We start from the raw sequence: 14368 nt of genomic DNA, 5'->3' as shown, positions 1-14368 counted from the left end.
AGCAAAGCCTCTGTAAGAATCCTGAAGCCCTGAAGCGAATCTCTAACAGAAATTTCCTGTCTTGGGCGCCTGGGTGGCTCAGTCGGTTAAGCGTCTGCCTTCCGCTCGGGTCATAATCCCGGAGTCCCGGAATCTAGTCCCACATCGGGCTCCCTGCTGAGCGGGGAGTCTGCTTCTCCCTCTGACCCTCCCCCCTCTCATGCTCTCTCTCTCTCAAATAAATAAATAAAAATCTTAAAAAAAAAAAAAAAGAAGTTTCCGGTCTTGATGCGCTAGCTGAGTTTCTGAGTACATTTGCACACGCTGACATGACTGACATAGGCATGAACCCGACTATCCCCTGTGTGTGAGCTGTGCATAGGCTGAAACCCAAATTATTTTTGGTCCCCATTACAGATGTTAGCCTGTGTTCCATTTTTAACTCTGACGTAGGCACATGCACTGGTTGCCCAGGAGACATGAATCTGGGCAAACCAGGGAGAAAAGTGCCCTGAGGGAGGGCAAATTTTGTTTCTCGGTGGTCCTGCTCACCCACAGCCTCCAGCCTCACCCTCTCACTCCCATCCCCCAACCACAGAGACCCAGGTAAGCACACCGCCCTGGGGGAACGGTGGGCACAGCTGATCCTCACTGGGTGGCAGCAGCTAGGGCAGTGGAGACTCCCTGGTTTCCCCTTCCGTGCGTGTGGGCTGCTGTGCTCACGTTCCGCCTGCTCAAAAGAGCCGGATCTGGCCTCTCTGACTGGGTCAAGTCTCATTAAACGTTCTCAGCCCCCAAAGCCAATCCTTTGTCACACTGCTCCCCATTGCCATTGTCCATGTAATGACGTGTGTGATTCACGTGTGCTTCTCTCACTCTGAGGGCAGGGACCATGCGTACTTTGCTTGCTGATGTATATCCAGGGTCTAACATATTCCCCACCCAGCGGAAGCACTCAACAACTGCGTGAACGAATCCCAGATCCCTTGGCAGTGGGAAGAACCTTAGAAGGTATCCACTTTGCTTTCCTTATTTGATGAGGGAGGTGAAGCAATTTCTCCAAATCACATGGATGTTCAGAAAGGCAGCATTAAGTAGGGGTTAAGACCACCAACTCTGGGGCGCCTGGGTGGCTCAGAGGGTTGAGCGTCTGCCTTCGGCTCGGGTCATGATCCCAGGGTCCTGGGATCGAGTCCCGCATCGGGCTCCCTGCTCCTTGGGAGCCTGCTTCTCCCTCTGCCTCTCTCTCTCTGTCTCTCATGAATAAATAAATAAATAATCTTAAAAAAAGACCACCGACTCTGAAGGCAGAATGCCTGGGTTCATATCCAGGCTCTACCACTTACTGGCTCAGTAATGTCTCCATTAACTTAATGTCTCTGTGCCTCAGTCTCCTCCTCTGGAAAATGGGGATCATTGTACCAGCAAACAGAGTTATTATAGGGATTAAATAATATTTATAAAGTTCTTCAAATACTTGGTACATAGTAAGCATTATATAGCTGTTGGTTAGAAGCTGGAATAGGACCAAATTCTGGATCTCTTGACTCCCTATCTAGTGCTTTTCACAAAACTGATTAATGTTTTGTCATTGGGCCAGTGCTGTCCAATAGAATTTTCTGTCATGATGGAAAGTCTCCACACTGTCCAATACGATAGCCCACTGGCCATATGGGGCTACTGTGCACTTGAAATGTGGCTAATGTGACAGAGGAAATTAATTTTTAATTTAGCTTAATTTTAATTAATTAGGATTTGAACTTGGACTACTCTGACGGATAGTCAGGAGCAGGAATTCTTTCAGCAGCCAAGTCATCATGGCTGACAGACTCTGGCCCAGGGACATCCTTTTGAGCATGAGCAGGCAGTCTCCTGGAAGCCAGTAAACTCCCCCACATCTTTATTTTGGTCAGGCCTCCCAGGCCAGGCACCTGGCATCAAGGCCGTGTTGCTATTCTATCAGGTAGCTGGGCAGGTGGGAGCCCCGCCACCCCAAACTGTGGTTGAATAAACCAATTAAGAACGTTTTTCTTTTTTTCTAAGGCCATAACCATGAATTTAAAAACAACAACAGTGTACAGATAAACAAAAACTTTCAAAAATCTAATGTGAACATTTTTAAAACCAGTTTTAGAATACATATTCTTCAAGAACATTTAAAATGCTACTTTTGGAGAACTCCTCTTCCATATGTATAGATATCTCCTGCCATTAAAAAAAAAAAAATCCATCCAAGGAAAAGGCAAGACCTCAACTGGTTGGATTCCAAATTAAGCTACAGCTTGAGCTAAAAATAGCTTGCCAGTGTTGAGGATCTGTCCTCTGAATTTAAATGGCTTGCTTCTCTCCCAGAGGACAACATTCACTGTGTCTGATGGCAGGCTTGGACTCTGGGAAAGCACACTTTATGTTTTCTCTGGACTCATTTCTGTGTTGTGTTCAAAGCAGAGTAAAAGTAACCAACCATCGTTTTAGGTTCTACACATATGTGTTGTTAAGTATAATGAGCATAAGTATCTGGGGATTTCCTAGTAGGAGGGGTGTGTGTGTGTGTGTGTGTGTAATTCAGCTTTGTGTAGGTAATCCTAAAGGTATGCATAAGAGCCTGAAGGTATGTTCTGAAATAGATTTTACCTTCTTTTTTTTCAAACATATTATTATTTACTCTACTAAAATGTATCTTTCCCAGTTATCACTGAAAGACTTTATTATTTTTAACTTCAAAAACAATCTCTGTTTTCGGGGTGCCTGGGTGGCTCAGTTGGTTAAGCATCTGACTCTGGCTCAGGTCATGATCCCAGGGTCCTGGGATGGAGCCCCATGTTGGGCTCCCTGCTTAGCGGGGAGTCTGCTTCTCCCTCTTCCATCTGCCCCCCCACCCCTGCACACACACACACACACACACACACACACACACTCCCTCTCTCAAATAAATAAATAAAATCTTAAAAAAAAAAATCTCTGTTTTTTCTCTGGAACTCTAGGAAGGCTTTCCATGTGGTAGGGAAGACCAGAAGAGAAAAATAAGAAATGATAAGTTGCAGGCTCAATTTGTGGTGAAAATTATATTTCAAAATGGATTGCATTACACATACTTAAAATTTTTTCAATACCACAGAAAGTAAGTATAAGGCATTTGTCATCAGCTACACGTGCACATAATCATTCTGCAAACCTTGTGAATTATTTTTTAGGCTCACACTTCTGCAAATGTCCGTACCTCTGTCAGGCACTGCCGAAGCCCTCTGTCCTCACTACTTGGGCCACTCAGACAATGCATTTAGTCGCCACGCTTCCTGACATCAGTCTTTTCTTTCCCACCTACCTCTTCTAAAAAATGTTTGAAGACATCCGAAATTCCACTCCTTTATGCATAACCACAGCTCAAGTTGGGTGTTTATTCTTCCCGATCCTTCATGCTCGGTCCACCCCTACCTGGCTGTCACTGGCACGCAACCAACATTTAATTCAACACGTTTTTTTGGTAGCATCTCTGTAGAATAAGGCTCTGTACTGGGAAAGGATGAATCAGATGGCAGATGAATCAGAACTACCTGGCCTCCAAGGAACTCATAGAGGAGCATGGACAGATAGAAAATGGAGAATATGTAAAGTTATGAAAGAGAGACCCCATGCTTTTCGAGCTCAGCTGAGAAAAGAGGATTTCCCTCAGGGAGGACTGGGACAGGCTTCCTGGCAGAAGCTGCATCTAGGCTGGATTCTGAGATGTAGGTATATACAAGGGATGGAGAAGGGCATTCTAGAAGCAGGGAGCTACATGAGTAGACAAAAAGGAATATACCTCAAGCAAAACAATGTATGATGCATTTTTCTTAAGACATTGAGGGAACTCATGGGGAAGCGTGGTGGGAAGGAATCCTCAGGCACCATGATTTAGGTTGGATCATCTCTGAAGACAGTGAGGAGACCTTAAAAGTTTCAAAGCAAGGGACTGAGGCAGAGTGTTGTGGAGTGAATTGTGACACCCCTTTCCTCCCATTCATATGCTGAAGCACTAAACCTCCCTGAGACAATGTTTGGAGATAGGACCTTTAAGGAAGTAAGTAAGGCTAACTGAGGTCATGAGGGTGGGGTCCTAATCCAATAGGACTGGAGTCCTTGTAAGAAGGTAAAGACAACAGGAGTGTGTGTGCGCGCAAGGAAAGGTTTAGGTGAGGAAACAGCAAAGCGGTGGTGGCCATCTATAAGCCAACAAGTGGTCTCGCCAGAAACTGGAGCCACCAGCATCTTGATCTCGGACTTCCACACTTCAGGACTGTGGGGAAAAAAATAAAATTTCTGTTGTTTAAGCTCCCCAGTCTATGGTATTCTGTTGAGGCCGTCCTAGCAGACCAATACATAGAGTTTAGCATTTGGTTTAGAACATTTCTTGGTTCTTTTTGTTTGTTTGTTTTTAAGATTTTATTTATTTATTTGAGAGAGAGAGAGAGAGCATGATCAGGGCAAGGGGCAGAGGGAAAGAGAGAAGGAGACTTCCCATTGAGCAGGGACCCCTATGTGGGCAGGGAGCTCCATGCGGGGCTCCATGTGATGCAAGGCTCCATGCGATGCGGGGCTCCATGCGATGTGGGGCTAGATCCCAGGACCCTGGGATCATGACTCGAGCCAAAGGCAGATGCTTAACGGAGTGAGCCACCCAGGCGTCCCGAACATTTCTTGGTTCTTACTAAAGAATAGACTTTAGAATAGTCATACCTTAAAATAATGGAATTGTTCTTACTCCTTCAAGCTTTGCTTCTCCATTTAAACACGTGAGACTGACTCCACTGCTTTACTCAGTATGCCAGCTGATACTGCATACCCCATTCATATTTACAATATGCTAACTTCTATATAAATACTTAAAAGTCACAATCTTAGCACACTGAGTGATTCCAGGTAAAATGACTTAATAATAAAAATAACAATAAAATTAATACAGCTGCTTACACTGAGTACTTACAATGTAGCAGACACTACTCTAAGTGCTCCTCATGTACTGATTCATTTAACCTTCACGACAATCACATCAGGTAGTTACTATTATTATGCCCATTTCACAGATGAGGAAACCAAGCACAGGAAGACTAAGTAACTCACCTGGGTTTTATGGCTAGGAAATGCAGAACTGAGGTTGATACAACTGGAATTGATGTAATACCTAGATATTGGTCCATATTATTAACATTCTAATAAGAAGTATTGCCATTTGACAATGCGTTGAGGACAATTTGTTTATTTTCAGATGCAACTCAAAATGTAAGTAGAATATAAGTTCTGTGATGAAACTAAGTGGTAAGGCGAGATGCTGTGAGTCAAAGGCAGGATGTAAGAATTCAAACTGAATTCAAGCTTTCCTTACTTCTCTCCACCCCAGTATCCCTGAAGAGAAAACATATTACACTCCAATTGGCAGGTATCTGAGCAAACTTTCTCATAAGATTCTAATGTCTGAACCAAAAATGGAGTTTCTTGCCCCCATAAAGCTGAGAGCTACCCTTTGGACCCTGGAGGGCCACTCTATAAAGCTCTGTTTGAGTTGTCTGCTGATCTTTCCTGGACATCTCTATTTTATTCTCTCTCTAACTCAACACTCTCTTTATTATCTTTATTGCAAATCTGAACTGCACTTCCGTGCCAAGACCCTGTCAAGTTATACTCTAGATTGAGTTTTCTTAATCTGCTTATATAAACTTTGAAAAATAGAGAACAAAAATCATCCTCTCTCTTTTCCTTGTTGCGTAGTTCCTTACAGGATAGATAAATTACAGCGTTACACACATCAAAGATCCTCAATAAACTGAGCTATAGGAAAATTATTTTTGGCATCATTCCCAGAACTAACAACAAAATTTACTTTTATATACGACTGGTAGAATGCACAAGGAGGCTTAAGGGAAAGGGGAGAGACAATTCTGTGAACAATTCCCGAACCTAGAGGGTAAGACGGTTGTGTGTGCATTGCTCTGGAGACAGGGTCGTTAGCAATTAAATAGTTAAACCTTGAGTGAATGCCGGTAGCAGCTGGAAGACGTGTTTATAGTGTGAGGCAGGAAGCGGGGAGTCAGTGACTTCTACTGGCAGGAAGAAGTAGAAAAGGCGGAGGGAGAACAGAGAAGGGCACCGGATTTTTCGTCGTTCTCAGCCTGGAAGACTTTCGCAATTTGGAACCAGATATGGGCCAGAAAACTTCTCCCGTGGCTGCACAAAGGATGAAAAGGTGCTGAGTGCACATGGAGCGAAGCCAAAGTCGGGAGATTCAGGCATTGTGACCAGAATACATTTGGAACTTCCAGCATCTGAATGGAACTACATGAAAGTAGGAATTGAGATGCGTAGACATCTAGAAATACTGTTGAGAACGCCTTTCTAAATAAGAACCATAATACCTAACATTTATTTAGCCATTTTTACATGCCAAGAACTATATTGTCTCATATTTGTTATCCCATTTAAGTCTCAAGAACCCAATGAGGAAAGTCCCTGTTTTTGGTAGGTTAAATCATTTGCCCGAAGTATAAATTTAAAGTTTGACCCTGTCAAAGTACAAATTTTTAAAAGTTAGAAACATGATCTCTATACAAACACATAATGTGGAAGATTTACTTACCTCATTTATGAGGGAACCAGCTGGTTCAAAGGAGAGGATACAAGACTGTGTGTGTGTGTGTGTGTGTGTGTGTGTGTGTGACCAGCGGAAGAAAAGCATGCTGGACAAGACTGCAAAGGTACAGAATAGAAAACTGACTAATGTTCCACAGAGCAATAAAACCAAACATTTAGGGTTATTTTCTATCGGACATAAATCATTTTTATCTCTATAGGACAAAAATAACTTGCAATGTAACAATCTTCTAGACATTACCTACTTTCTTGAGGCTTTTTTTTTTGAAGTATAGTTGATACACAATGTTACATTAATTTCAAGTGTACAGCAGAGTGATTTGACAAGTCTGTATGTTATGCCGTGCTCACAAGTGTGGCTCCCATCTGTCACCATACAACACTGTTTCAATACCATTCACTATATTCCCTATGCTGTACCTTTTATCCCTGGGATTTATTCATTCCATAACTGGAAGCTGTACCCCCCACACCCCTTCACCCATTTTGCTCACACCCCACCCCCCCTCCCCTCTGGCAACCATCAGTTTGTTCTCCATTAATAGCTACTTTTAAAGACTTGGAATCCTAATTAATAAAACATAACAGATCACACAAAATTACATCCCTGAGATAATTGGATGATCGCAGGTGGACTTCTTACACAATGCTGTCTATAGCACCATCTAATAGAACTTTCCATGGTGATGAAAACGTTCTATAGTTGCACTCTCCAGTCAAGTGGCCACAGCTACATATGGCTATGAAGCACTTGAAATGTGACTAGTGTGACTGAGGAACTAAATTTTAATTCATTTAAATTTAGAGTGACCCATGATTAGTGACTGCTGTATTGGATTGTGCTCGATGACACAGCTCTAAGGCTTTGAAAGAGCACAGCCTACAGAATCCCTGGGTGACTCATGTGCAGGTAAATTTTTAGAAGCACTGTTATTGGTGATACTGACAAACAGTGTTTGTTGCCCACATTTTGAAAAATACTGCTCAAATCCATGCTCTTCTAGAATCCACTTTCTGTAAGAGGAAAAGGTGGTGGTATGGATCCCATTTAAGAGACAGGTAATGGAAAGTCAACCAATGAAGGCAATACAATTAGTTAGGGGTAGAGTGGGATTTGGGGCCAAGTATGCCTGGTTGAAACATTGAAATCTCAAATGCCTATGGAGGCTGAGTAGGTCAAACAGATGGGTCAAGTGGTTTGGTTATAAAACAAACTGAAAGCAGCTAGTCTAGATCCAGTTGAGTTGGGTCCAGAATTTCCAAATCTTGTAATTTTTCAGAAAATCCATAATTCTGGACTTTGATGTGAGATAATCTTGATTTTTAAAATCCTGTATGGACCAGGGTGCCTGGGTGGCTCAGTTGGTTAAGCATCCAGCTTTTGATTTCGGCTCAGGCCACGATCTCAGGGTCTTGAGAGTGGCCCTGCACTGGGCTCTGTGCTCACTGGAGACTCTGCTCAGGGTCTTCTCTCTCCCTCTGCTCCTCCCCACTGTGGGCACACACACACACACTCTCTCTAAAAATAAATAAATAAATCTTAAAAAAAAAATCTGTATGGACCAAAACAAAAACAAGTTTGTGGTCCTAATACGGCCCATAAGCCACCAGTTTTCAACCCTGGCTAGATGACAGTGTAAAAGCTTTCCTCTTTACCTCACTGCTTCTACAGGGAACTGAAAACAGGGATTTGGTCTTTCCAGACCTTTCTAGGCAGAGTCAAGGGCTTCTCACAGCAATATGACCCTTTCAATATTTGTCACATATCGCTAAACGGTTATTTACATGTTTCTCTTTTTGGCTAGATTGCAAGTCCCTGGAGGAGAGGGACATCTACTCAAGCTGTATATTGCCAGCACAATGCCTGGCAAATAGAAAGCATTTCATACATGTTGCTGAGTGAGTATGCATAAAAATGAGAAGCTTAGATAAATAGAGTGGCTATGGGCCATTTCTTCATTTTCACTTTAAACTTCTGTGGGCCAAACAGATTTATTTCCTTGTTGCTGTTCTGTTTTTTTGTTTTTTTGTTTTTTTAAACCTAGGCTCAGGCTTCCAGACAAATATTACAGACAGTAATTCAGAAGTAATCTCAAAATAATAATGGCTACCATCTTGGGACGCCTGGGTGGCTCAGTCGTTAAGCGTCTGCCTTTGGCTCAGGTCATGATCCCGGGGTCTTGGGATAGAGCCCCGCGTTGGGCTCCCTGCTCAGCGGGGAATCTGCTTCTCCCTCTGCCTGCCACTCTCCCTGCTTGTGCTCTTTCTCTCTCTGTCTGACAAATAAATAAATAAAATCTTAAAAAAAAATAATGGCTACCATCATTTTAAAAGCCCATTATGTGTAAGTTCTTTCTGTATATGATCTTATTTAATCCCTCCAATAACCCAAGGAAGTGAGCACTATCACCTCTATTTTACTGAAGAGAAAACAGATTCAGAATTGTTAAGTAACTTGCTCAAGTTCACACGGCTCTCAACTCCACTGCTTCCAGTATTAATGCTCTGAGTTCTGTTCAGTAACTCCCCCTCAACTTTTTTAAAAAAAAGATTTTATTTATTTATTTGAGAGAAAGAGAGAGAGAATGAGAGAGAGCACGAGCAAGGTGAGGGGCAGAGGGAGAAGCAGGAGTCTGGGGCAAGGGGGGAGAGGCTCTCTTAGTGGGAAAGCTTGCCAGAATGAAGCACACAGGCAAGTGGGCTGTGGAGGTGCAGAGCTGGTGCCCCTGAAGCAAGACAGGAGGTCTGAGCAGGTCACTGCAAGAAGAGCTAGAAAAGGGGCGCCTGGGTGGCTCGGTGGTAAAGCGTCTGCCTTTGGCTCAGGTCATGATCCCAGGGTCCTGGGATCGAGCCCCGCATGGAGCCCCGCATCACATGGAGCCCCGCATCGCATGGAGCCCCGCATCGCATGGAGCCCCGCATCGAGCCCTTCATCAGGCTCCCTGCTTGGGGGAAGCCTGCTTCTCCTTCTCCCTCCTCCACTCCCCCTGCTTGTGTTCCTGCTCTCACTGTCTCTCTCTCTGTCAAATAAATAAATAAATAAAATCTTTAAAAAAAAAAAAAAAGAAGAGCTAGAAAAGAGAACCCAAAGCCAGAAAGAATCTGTGAGGGATAGGAGCTTAGGGAGGGGCAGATTGTGCCTGCATCAGAAAGTCATCCTGGTTTTCCTTACGTGGGCTCTGAAGCTTGATACTTGGGGCAATCCCAGGAAGGCACAAATAATGTAATATCCTACTGCGGTGCCAGGCACCAAGGCAGGGGCTCCATCGATAGTCATTGACTGATTAACTGTCATAAAATTGCCCATGAGGGATTCACTTATGGATGTTTCTTACCCTTAAAATTCAAGCAAAATAGGGCGCCTGGGTGGCTCAGTCGGTTAAGTGTCGGCCTTTGGCTCAGGTCATGATCCCAGGGTCCTGGGATTGAGTTCTGCATCGGGATCCCTGGGGAGTCTGCCTCTCCCTCTCCCTCTGTCCCTCCCCACTGCTCGTGCGCGCGTGTTCTCTCTCTCTCAAATAAATAAATAAATAAATAAAATCTTTTTTAAAAATTCATGCAAAACAAAGGTTTAGAAAATTTTGAGAATGCTAATACAACCCTGTGGGTATTTCAAATTGTACTTTTCCCCTCTCATACCCATTTCCCACACCAGGAGTTTCCACCCCATGAAGACATTACCATTCAACATTTATTAATCCACTCATTTGTCTTAAGAGTCAAACTGAAATCCATTTGCACACTCCATGAAATGGTGTTTACTTGCAAGGAGGACATAAGGGAGCTGTGGAAGCTCCAAAGCAGAAATTCCAAAATGACCAAAGGCAAGAGAACGACCTCCAGGGGTTTGGACTCTGAGTTGTGGGCCTGTGGTGGAGACTCAGGAAAGCAGTATGACTCAGCCCCATGAAGTGAGGAAAGGAGTGGACTGTGTGAATGGAAACAGAATTTTCCATCAAACTCCATACCAAAAGGGCACATGATTTGAAGTTTGAAAAGAGGTATGCTACAATCTGAAACACTTGGTACAAATTCATGGAATCTTCTGCTCAAGAAGTGGTTTAGACTGAAAATAGACATTATCCCCAAAAAAGGTAAATATATTTGATCATCAATTTCACAATGGGCTATTAAGAGAATCTAAGGGTGTTTGAGGACAAGATATATTTCTGATCTTCTATGGTTGGCATCCTCGAGGCAAGCATGCTCAAGAACAAAAAGTCTCTATATCTCATATAAACATTTTTAAAATGTTTGTTCAGACATAAAACGACATCTGCATTTTGCAGAGGATTTCCTTAGAAAACAGCTTTTGCTCACTGTTTTTAATTTCATCTGAAATGTAAATAAACGAATTTCAATGACACCAAAACATACATACTTAAGAGTATACAATAGTAAGAACTTATTTTGAAATGAAAGAGCCACCAACAGAAATAGAATATCGAAGCCCAGGAGAGAGCTTGATTTTCTAATATTAGATTGAGTGCATTTCAAAACAGAATGAAATTCAGTTCAACTGTGATGGGGTTTCTCCTCAATCCAGAATGGTTTACTTACTGCCACAAAATGAAGACATATTTGTTAATGTGTAAAGTTGTAAAACTTACACTTGTATTGATAGAATTAGTGTAACGTAACACGCCTATCCCATTAGAAACATATTAATTAACCATGTTGATTGATAACCCCCAGTATTATTTCTTAAGACATTTTTAAAAATCAACTGCTTTACAAGGAACATGAAATATTCCTTTTTTGAACAGATCCCAATTTTTCCCATGCCTGCCTTTGAGGCAAACTAGATCTTTCTATTGACTTTACCAAGATGATTTTATGAAACACAACCGCACCTCACATTTTTTTCCCCAGAAAAACAAACAAACAAACTGTGGCATATATAAATGTCTACGTGGAGTTTTTTTTAACAGATCCAGTCTTTTAAGGCAGAGCTGCAAGGACAAGGGAGGGGGGAGTTCTTTTCTGTACTGTGAAGTTTGGTTCTCTGTGAAGTAGAATTTCATCAAACTGAATGTGTTATGAATTTTAAATATATTTGATGCTAAAAGGGAAAAAAATAAGTATGCTGTCCTTTCTTGTATGCTTGTCTTTAGATGTGTCTGGTCATTACCTTGGCAACCCTTACAAATGGCAACTGACGTCAAGAAAAAAGGAAAAACACTGCTGAGAGCGTACACTCCATGCATTAGAGATCATTCTGAGGACTTCGGGTTCTTAGGCTCATACAGGTGCTAAATGGCTTTAAGAGGAACACAAGCAATCTCCCATTTACAAACATTCTTCATAAACTTATAAAGATTGTGAGATCTGAAACGAGCATCTTTGAGTTTTTAATTTAAGCAAAATACAATTTAGCTCCTTGCTTAGGTGCTCTGTCTCACAATAACTGTCAAGTCCATAAAAATGTGGGGCCCTAGCAAATCTCAGAAACAAATGGAAGCTGCCTGTTTCTTCTGAAAGTATTTTTCCTCAGCATTTTAATATGAAAAAGTTCAGACATAGGAAGTTGAAAGAATTTTACAGTGGAAACCTATATATTCATCACCCAGAGTCATTACCATTCTACTCTACTGGCCTTATAACATACGTTTTCACCTACCGTCTGTCTGTCTATCTATCTATCTATCTATCTATCTATCTATCTATCTATCTATCTACCTATCTATCTATCCATCCATCCATATATCTGTCCTCTTGTCCTACCTTAAGCCATCTAATTTTTTTTAAGATTTTATTTATTTTTCTTTTTTTTTTTAAAGATTTTATTTATTTATTTGAGAGAGAATGAGAGAGAGCACATGAGAGGGGGAGGGTCAGAGGGAGAAGCAGACTCCCTGCCGAGCAGGGAGCCCGATGCGGGACTCGATCCAGGGACTCCAGGATCATGACCTGAGCCGAAGGCAGTCGCTTAACCAACTGAGCCACCCAGGCGCCCAAGATTTTGTTTATTTTTCAACAGAGAGAGAGGGAACACAAGCAGGGGGAGTGGGAGAGGGAGAAGCAGGCTTCCCATGGAGCAGGGAGCCCGATGTGGGACTCGATCCCAAGACCCTGGGATCATGAGCTGAGCTGAAGGCAGACGTTTAACGACCGAGCCACCCAGGCGCCCAAGCCATCTAATTTTTGATGCATTTAAACATCAAAATTGCAAGCATGAGTATACTTCCTAAATATTTCATCACGCATATCATTAACTATAGTTCAATATTTCTTTTGATGTAATATTTACAAACAAAATGCACAAATCTTAAATGTCCATTTGCTGAGTTTTGAAAAATGCATATAAATTTCTATCAAGATATAAAAGACCACAATCAACCTACTCAGTTCCCATATGTCTCTTCCCATTCAATCCCACTCCAACCATCCTCCCAATTTCTGAAAGTATTTTTTAGAGCTTTGTATTAGGGCTTATTACTTCTTCTTCTTCTTCTTTTTATTTTTTTTTTTTTTTTTTTTTTTTTTTTTTTTTTTTTTTTTTAAAGATTTTATTTATTTATTTGACAGAGAGAGACACAGCGAGAGAGGGAACACCAGCAGGGGGAGTGAGAGAGGGAGAAGCAGGCTTCCCGCGGAGCAGGGAGCCCGATGCGGGGCTCGATCCCAGGACCCTGGGATCATGACCTGAGCCGAAGGCAGACGCTTAACGACTGAGCCACCCAGGCGCCCCTTCTTCTTCTTTTTAAAAGATTTATTTATTTCCTTGTTTTAGAGGGAGAGCAAGAGAGGAGAGGAGGAACAGAGGGAGAGGAAGAGGGAGTCCCAAGCAGACTCTGCACTGAGCCTGACATGGGGCTTGATCTTATGCCCCTGAGATCATGACCCTGAGATCAGGACCTGAGCCAAGCCCAAGAGTCCGTTGCTTAACTGACTGCACCACCCAGGTGCCCTAAGGGCTTATTACTTCTAAGAGCCTCCTCCCTTGAACTGTCCCAAGGACTTCATTTATCCCTCAAATTGCAAGTGTACATGCTCAGTGACATTTAATATTAGTGTGTCCAGCATTTACGTCTGCTCTGTTCTAGCTTTCCCTTACTTCAACCATGTAATCCTAATACCCCATTTCCAGGGATGAAAGGCAAAATCAAAACAGGCTGCATAATTTTTGAGGCCCAGTGAAAATGAAAATGCAAGGCCCTTGTTCAAAATTTATTAAGAATTTCAAGATGGTGGGGAGCCTGGGTGGCGCAGTCGGTTGAACATCCAACTCTTGGTTTTGTCTCACACCGTGATCTCAAGGTTGTGTGATCTAACCCCGTGTCCGGTTCTCTCTGCACAGTCTGCTTAAAACTCTCTCTCCCTCTCCCTCTCCCCTCCATTTTCTCTCTCTCTCAAATAAATAAATCTTAAAAAAAAATTTCAAGATGGTGACAATCAAGCATTAAACTAAGTGTAGGGCCTTTTCGGTTGCACAGGTTGCACACTCATGAAGCTGACCTTGGTCAAAATATTTAACAACTGTTAAGGGGTAGCCCAATTGATCAAATCGCAAGTCAGCCATAGCAGCCAAGCTGGGTTGTGGAGTTTCTCTTTTAGTAGCTGGATGAGGAGGGGAGGTCCAGGGGACATGGCATGGGCCAAGGTAATGGGCAGCAGACAGGTACTAAGGGGATTCCAGCAGTGGTTATATAACAATATATAGGGATGTATCAGGATTTCAGCCTTGGGGATGGCCCCACTGGTGTCCACTGACTGATCAGCCCAGGCCCTGGCAAGTGAATCTGATGACCTTTCTTGTAGTCCA

At 42.6% G+C, this 14368-nt stretch overlaps 1 long non-coding RNA gene across 1 annotated transcript in view; it reads left to right on the top strand.

Annotated features, from left to right (window-relative positions):
- Positions 1-472: 472 nt before the first annotated feature.
- Positions 473-14368, top strand: part of LOC118550790 (uncharacterized) — a 33034-nt gene continuing 19138 nt past the window's right edge. The window contains exon 1 of the long non-coding RNA XR_013443380.1: positions 473-585. This is a non-coding gene — a long non-coding RNA (uncharacterized LOC118550790). The remainder of the gene's footprint in view (positions 586-14368) is intronic.

Source organism: Halichoerus grypus, chromosome 1, assembly GCF_964656455.1.
Source record: "Halichoerus grypus chromosome 1, mHalGry1.hap1.1, whole genome shotgun sequence".
Taxonomy (NCBI): domain Eukaryota; kingdom Metazoa; phylum Chordata; class Mammalia; order Carnivora; family Phocidae; genus Halichoerus; species Halichoerus grypus.
Note: the sequence above shows the minus strand (reverse complement) of the source record. Positions and strands in the feature narration are given on the sequence as shown.